Source organism: Penaeus monodon, chromosome 16 (genome assembly GCF_015228065.2).
Source record: "Penaeus monodon isolate SGIC_2016 chromosome 16, NSTDA_Pmon_1, whole genome shotgun sequence".
NCBI lineage: Eukaryota > Metazoa > Arthropoda > Malacostraca > Decapoda > Penaeidae > Penaeus > Penaeus monodon.
This window is the reverse complement of record NC_051401.1, coordinates 320,508-328,007: the sequence shown is the minus strand read 5'-3', so window position 1 is coordinate 328,007 and position 7,500 is coordinate 320,508. Positions and strand designations below refer to the sequence as shown.

Here is a 7,500-nt window from a genome sequence, read left to right as displayed (position 1 = left end):
AAAACCAAAAAGATTTTAGGGCAACCCAAAGGGCCCCCCCACCGAGGGGTTTTCACAGGGGGGGGCAAAACCCCCCCAAACACCTCTCTCCCTTGGGCCCCTTTTTTTCCCCCGCTCCTTCCCTCACCGGGCCCTTTGGGGGTTTTGTTTTGGGGCCCGGGGGATTTCCTTTTTTTAAAGGGTTAAAAACTGTTTTTTTCCCCCCAATTTAACAAAAGGGGGCCCCTGGCGTAAGGCCCCCTTTCCCCCCCCATTAAAACAGGGGGGGGGGCAACCCCCTCTTTCCCCTTTTGGAAAAATCAAACATGAAAAAAAAAACTAAAAGGGAAAAAAATTTAAAAAACAAAATTTCCCTTTTAAAAAAAAAAAGTAAACCCTTTTTGTTTTAAATTTAGTTCTTTTAAGGGAAAAAAAAAAACAAAAAATTTTTTCATCCCAAAACGTGGTTTCTTTTGTCACCTTTGGGGTCGCTCTGGGGGTAAGGGGGTTGGCGGGGGTAGATTGGGGCCCCGTGGGGGACCCCAAGGGGGGCCGGGGCCCAGGGTCCCCCCATTTGGGGTCTGTTGGGAAACGCCCTCACTGTCCCAAAATTGGGGTCGTTCCCTTTTTTTTTCACCGGGGGGTACCCCTGATTTTACCATGGATTGTTTTTAAACCCTTTAAATTTTAAACCCCCTTTCCCCCCCGCCAAACTTCCCTTGACAGTGCCAAATGGGGATCTCTTCCCCGCCTGGGGGGTTTTTTGGGGCAATTAAAGTTTTAGGGGGGGGCTCTTTTGGGTGGGGGAAACTTTTCGGGGTTTTTAAGGCCGGGGGGCTTTCCCAAAACCAAACCTGTTTTCGGGGGCCCAGGGCCAAGTCACCCCCTTTCCCAAAAAAACAAACTGAAAACTTTAGCCCGGTTTTGGGGGGGATCTTTTTTCTGTTGTGGCCCCCGGGGCGGGGTTGCGGCGCCCCCCGGTTTTGGGCCCCCAAGGGCCCCGGGGGGAAGGGGCAGGCAAAAAGAAAAACCCTTTCCCAAACCAAAAAACCCCTTCCCCGGGTCCCCGAACGGGCCTTTCTGGGTTTTCTCCCTTCCTCCCAAGGGGGGGCCCCGGGGTTTGGGACCAAGGGGGTGGGACCCTTTTTTGGGCCCTTTTCGGAGAAGGTTGCTACCAAAAAACTGTAAAAATAAACCCCCTTTCCCCGGTCCAAAAAAAGGGGGGGGGGGGTTTCCCCCCAAAAAACCCCTTTTCGCCATCAGCCAAGGGTTTAGGGGGTTTTTGGGTGGGCTTTCCCCCCAAAGGGCCCTTTACTTTTCCCCGCTCACCCCTTTTACCCCTCGACCCCCCCGGGGTTCTAGGGGGCTTTTGTTCCGGGGGGCAAGGGGCAACGCTTTTTAGGGCCCCGTAAAAATACCCTTTTTTTACCCAGCCAAACCTTTTTGGGGGAAACAAGGGCCCCCCATTTTTCCCCCTTTCAAACCCCCCCAATTTCCCCCTTCCCCAAAGGGCGAAACCCTCCCCACTTTTGGGGTTTTGGTGTCAAGGGCCCCGGCCCCAAGGGAAAAATTGGGTCGTTTTCCCGATTTGGGGCCAAATACACCAGCAAAAAAGGGGCCCCGCTGGGACCCCTGCTTTTCCCACGCCCAATTCCCCCCCCGCCCCCAAAGGGGCCCCTTTTAGCTGCCCCAACCAAGGGGCCCCCTTGGAAAACCCAAACCCAAGTTCCCCTGGGGGGGTGGGGGTCTGGGAAAATTTTCCCCCAAATGGGCCCAAAAAAAACAGGGCCCCCCCACTAGGGGGGCTTCTAACCCCAGTGGGGCCCCCTGTTTCCGGGGGGGGAAAGGGGTTCCCAACTACTGGGCCAAACAAAATTTCCGGGGCTGGGGGTGAGGGGGGGGACGGGGTTTTTCCCCCCCCCTCCGGGGGGGGGCCCCCCGGGGGCAAAAACTGTGGGGCCCCCCCTCACCCGGGAAACCCCAAAAAAAAAAAAGCCCCTTGGGAAAAAAGGGCTCCGGGGGCCCCTTTCCTAAAGCTTTAAAACCTTCTCCAAATTTACCCTTTTTTGGGGCCCCCCAAGGGGGCCCCCGGGGGCTGAAGGGCCCGCTGGCCCTAGGGCCCCCCCTGGTTTTTCCTTTCCGGGGGAAGGGGCCCCGAAAATTCCCCGGGGGCCCTTTTGCCAAGGGGGGCCACCTTTCAGGGTTTTCCTTTTAGGGTGTTCTTTCCTTTTACGGGGGAAAATTTGGGGCTCGGGTTTTCCCGCAAAGGTTCCAAACCCAAAGGGAAAACGGGGGGGGCCCCCGGACCACGGAAATTTTTATCTTCTTCCGCCGCAGGGGGGGTTTCCAAAATTTTTACCAGCGCCTCCCCCCGTCCCCGTGGCCCCGCGGGGGGGAGTTGGGCTCGCCACGCTACCGGGGGGGGTCCGGGTTTTTTTTCAGGGGCGCCCGGGTAACCTCCCCGGGTGGTGGTGGTGCCCGGGAAAAAACCCTTTTTTTAAAGGCCCCCCGGGCCCCCGCTGGTTTTAAAAAGGGGATGTTGGGGGGCCGGGGGGATGGGCCCCAAAAAACTTCCCCCCCCGGGGGGGCCCCTTAGCGCCCCGTTTTCCCCGGGTGGGGAAAGGGGCCCTTTTTCTTCCCCGGGCCCAAACCCTGGGGGGAGATTTCCCAAAAAATTTAAATTGGGGGGGGGGAAAAAATTTTTCCTCCCAAGGGGGCCCCCTTCCCGGTTTCTCCGTGGGGTTACGGCCCCAAAAAAGGGGAAAGGATACACAGGGCCGGGGCCGGGGTTTGGAAAAAACGCGTGCCGTGGGAAATAAAACCCCCCCCCAGGGGGGGGGAAAGGGGGGGGGGAGGGAGGGGGAACCGAGGCGGGGGTTTTGGGCCGGGGGCCCCCAGTTTTTTCCGCCCCCTATACCCAAGGGGGGGCGGTTTTTCCGGGTGGGGCCCCCCGGGGTTTTTGCAGGCGGGGGCCCAAAAAGGGTTTCCGGGGCAAAGGGCGGGTTGCGAGGCCCCGGGGGGGGCCCGCCCCCCCAGGGCCCCCGGGGAGGGGGCCCCAGTAAATATGGGGGGGAACCCCTGACATCTTTTTCCAAACCTGGGGTTTTCCCTTTTCTTTTCTTGGCCCCAAAAATTTTCTGCCCCCGTGGGCCCCCAAACCGTTTCCCCCCTTTTACTTTCCCCCCCTCCCGGGCCCTTGGAAAACCCCCCCTTTCCAAAGGGGGGTTTTTTGGGACCCTTTTCCCCCACCCCTTTCCGCTCTTCCTTTCTGTTTGGGATTTCCTTTTCCCGGTTTTTAACCCGCTGGGGGGGGTTTCCCCTTTCAACCCAAGGGGAAGGGTTGGGGCTGTAAGGGGACCCCCCCAAAAGTTTGGGAGAAAAATGTTTTTCCCCTTTCCTTTTTTTGGGCCCGCATCTCGGGCCAGATGGGGGGGCCCGGGGCCCGGGTCGGCGTGCCCCTCTGTGCCTGCCCTTTTTTTGCCCTTTGTTTTCCATTTCTCCTTTCCCCCCTTTTTGGCCCCTTTTTTCCTTTCCTAAAACCGGGGCCCCCATGGGCCCCCCGATCAGGTCCCCTCTGGGGTCGGCTTAAACCCCCCCCTCGTGCCTGCCCAAGGTTTATAAGGGGCCCCCCCTCTCCCTTTAAAGGGTGGGCCCCCCTTTGGGGGGCATGTAAAAACCAATTAAAACAAAAATCAAAAAAATCCCACTCCTTGGAAAACCCCAAATTTGTTACGCCCGGGCCGCCTCGTCTTTTTCTGGGCCCCCCAAAAAAAGGGGGAGGGGGTAGGCAAAGGGGGCGGGGGTCTAACCCAAAGGTTCGTGAAAAACCGGAAAAAGGGTCCAAGAGGGGGAAACCCGGGGAAAACCAAAAAAAGGCCCCTTTTCCCCGGAAAACCCCCACGGGGGGGGAAAAAAAAAAAGCCTGTGGGGTAGGGGCCCCGGGGGAAAGAAAAAAAACACAAAAAGGGGCATTCCCTTTTCCCTTTAAATTTTTTTACCCCGGTAATTTTTCCCCCTTTTCCCGTTCTATTTGGGACCCAATTTTCAGGGGGGGAAAAAAAAACCGGGCATGGGGCACCCCTGCAAAAGGTATCAGCTTATAAAAAGGGGAAAAACCAAAAAAAATTCAAAGGGCACAAGGGACCAAAAAACAGGGGGCCCTTTTACAGGGGGGGGCCAACCCCACGCCCCTTTTCTTGGCTTTTTCCTCCGGGTTTCCCCCCTCCCCAAAACCCCGTTTGGGGGTTCCCGGTTTTTCCCCGGGGCATCCTTTTTTTATGTTAATATTGTTTCCGGGACAGGGGACAAAAGGGGCCCCCCCCGGCGTAGGGGAAAATTAAAGCAACATAAAAAAAATATTATTATTATATTTATATATTTTTTATTATATTTAATATTATTTTTGTGGTGTGTGGTGTTTTGGGTGTGTGTGTTTTGGGGGGTGGGGGTGTTTTGGGTTTTACGTACCCCAACCCTTCAAAAAACCCCAAATTTTATTTATAAATTTTTATATTAAAAAAAATAATTTTAAAATATTTTTATAAAAAATTAAAAAAATTTTTTTTTGTTGTTTTTTTTTAAATTATTATATTTAGGGCCCCCATAAATATAATAATTTTGATATTAATTTTTTTTTTTTTAAATTTTTTTTTTAAAGGGGGAGGGGGTTCCCCTTTTTTTCCCCCCGGGATCCGGTGGTACTTTTTTTTTTTTAGGTAATCATTCTCTCTATTTATCCGGGCTTGGGACCAGCACTGACTTGGGCTGGCTTGCCCACCCAGTGGCTAGGTAGTCAATCGAGGTGAAGTTCCTTGCCCAAGGGAACAACGCGCCGGCCAGTGACTCGAACCCACGAACTCAGATTGCCGTCGTGACAGTCTTGAGTCCGATGCTCTAACCACTCGGCCACTGCGGCCTACGTATATAAATATATATTATATATATATAATATATATATAATATATATATATATATATGTATATATATATATATATATATATATATATAATATATATATATATATTATATATGAACCGTATTCAATGTTGACAAATGTAGAAATGTATGAATGGAATGAATATCCTCACAATACAAGGGATATATTTGACCGGTTTCGATTATTTGTCGTCAGTGTGTGTGTGGTGTGTGGGGTGTGTGTGGGTGTGTGTGGTTGTGTGTGTGTGTGTGTGTGTGTGTGTGTGTGTGTGTGTGGTGTGTGTGTGTGTGTGTGTATGTATGTATGTATGCATGTATGTATGTATGTATGTATGTATGTGTGTGTGTGTGTGTGTGTGTGTTGTGTGTGTTGTGTGTGTGTGTCTATGATATATATATATATATATATATATATATATATATATATATATATATGCATATATATATATATATATATATATATATATTTATATATATATGTATATATATATGTATATATATATATATATATATATATATTATATCTATAAAATATATATATATATATACATATATACTAGGTCAAGATCGAACAAAACTTAAAGAATCAAAATAATGTAAGAAAACTGAAATGTGTATTATTCTATATTCTTCTTTAGACGTATAAATTGAGAATACGCTCAAAATTCAGTAATCTGCAACATTTCCGACATTGATTCCCGACTATGTCATGAAAGAGTTAGACTGCTACGAAAACGTCATAAGCATGTCACTACATACCGAATATAACTGCCCTATTCAACGGCCTCTATTTAGTTTTAGGATCATGCATCAAAGTATGTTCTCTGGATCAGAAGTGTAAGCTCAGAATTACAGCGGACACCCTTTTGCAATCGATTATGAAGTTAACTAATTAGTTTCTTATTTTTAACGAGCGCTGAGATTTCGAGTGAACAAGACTAAGTTGGTAAGAGATTGGAACAAATAAAAATGAATGGATAAACAAGATTTCTTTATGAATAGACATATTGTTCGAAGTGTAACTTTGGAGATAAATCCTATACATTTTAAAAGGTTATTTGTATGGATTTCACTTGTAAATTTAAAGTATGCAAATATTACAAAAGTGCAATAAAATATCCCAGGTGGGGTAGATTTGAAATTATAAATCTGAATAACACCTAATTACCTATTATCTATTGTTAATTTATACGTTGAAAGAATCTCATTGAATTAAAATGTTATATCATATACATGTTCCTGAAGAAAATAAGACATTTCGCCTTCACCCAACCAAACTGAAGGACCCATACAATGGCTATTCTACAATCATCCGGATGTATAGATGAAACCGGAAAAATGCCTCACTAATAATGTAGAGGAAGCATTTGAAAAACCTTATCAAATATGTTTCTTTTTTAAGTAGATTTTACTCACTTTAGTAAAATACTAACTGTCATGTAGTACACAACACGTAATCAAAGAATTTGTAATACAGATTGTTAATCCAAATGTAAAAGGTTAATTGCTAAGGAATGTTGATATTTGTGTACTGGCATTATTAGCAAAGGGAAAATGAGAACTGAAAATGAGTTGGCAGATACCACTTTTTAACAAAGATCACAGTGCAGCATAACATCACTCTTTTAGTAGTAATACATGTAAGATCTGTGAATGTATGCCGATCTTTCAGGTCTTCCCTTAGGTAAGTGACTTATTACTTGTGTTTGTTTGAACCACCTCGCTTTGAGGCAGATAAATCCTCCTGAGAACCATTGACTTTGATTATACATACGTTAGTTGATAGACCTACACGCGAGGCTGAAACTGAATTGTCTCATTTTTCCTTTTCCGTAACTTTTGTAAAGCAAAAACCACTTCGCTCACTTAGGGAATCTAAGACCTTTTAGCAATATCATGTTGGTTATGTGCAGATATCTTTTCTTTTGTTTTGCAGGTGATTATTGCTGCTGTACTGGTGCTCCAGATGTGCTACCAAAAAATGACAAGTGATGTATTTTAATGTATATTTCTTGTAATAGATAAAAGTGTGCAAAATTTAGCCGTATTAAGCTCAGAAGAATTGTCACCACTCTCCTCTCTTTCACACTGTCTTTTTTCCTTCCCTGTCTCTTTCTAAATTACATACTTTCATCTCTTTCTTTGCAAGGTATACATACACAGAGAAGGACAGGATATAAACAGCACCCTCATTTTTTTCTCCAAAGGCGGGGCTGCGGCAGGTATGGTTTTGGAAATCTTCGTGCATCTCCTCGTGGCTTGTCTCCTGATCCATGGCGTTAGAAAGGTAAGACCACATATTCTTCAACTATCGGTCACATCATTATATACCTGTAAATATATAGATACATACGGCTATGATTATCATCCTGCATTGTATCCCGATGCAATGTGTATGTATACATAAATACATACATATAAACTACATATATATGTATGTATGTATGTATGTAAGCATATATATATACATACATATATATATAAATATATATCTATATATATTATATATATGTGTGTGTGTGTGTGTGTGTGTATGTGTGTGGTGTGTGGGTGTGTGTGTGTGGTGTGTGTGTGTGTGTGTGTTGT

General features: G+C 46.7%; 1 pseudogene; it reads left to right on the top strand.

Moving 5' to 3' along the window:
- LOC119582417 overlaps positions 1–7,500 on the top strand; it is a 17,156-nt pseudogene that overhangs the window by 7,973 nt on the left and 1,683 nt on the right.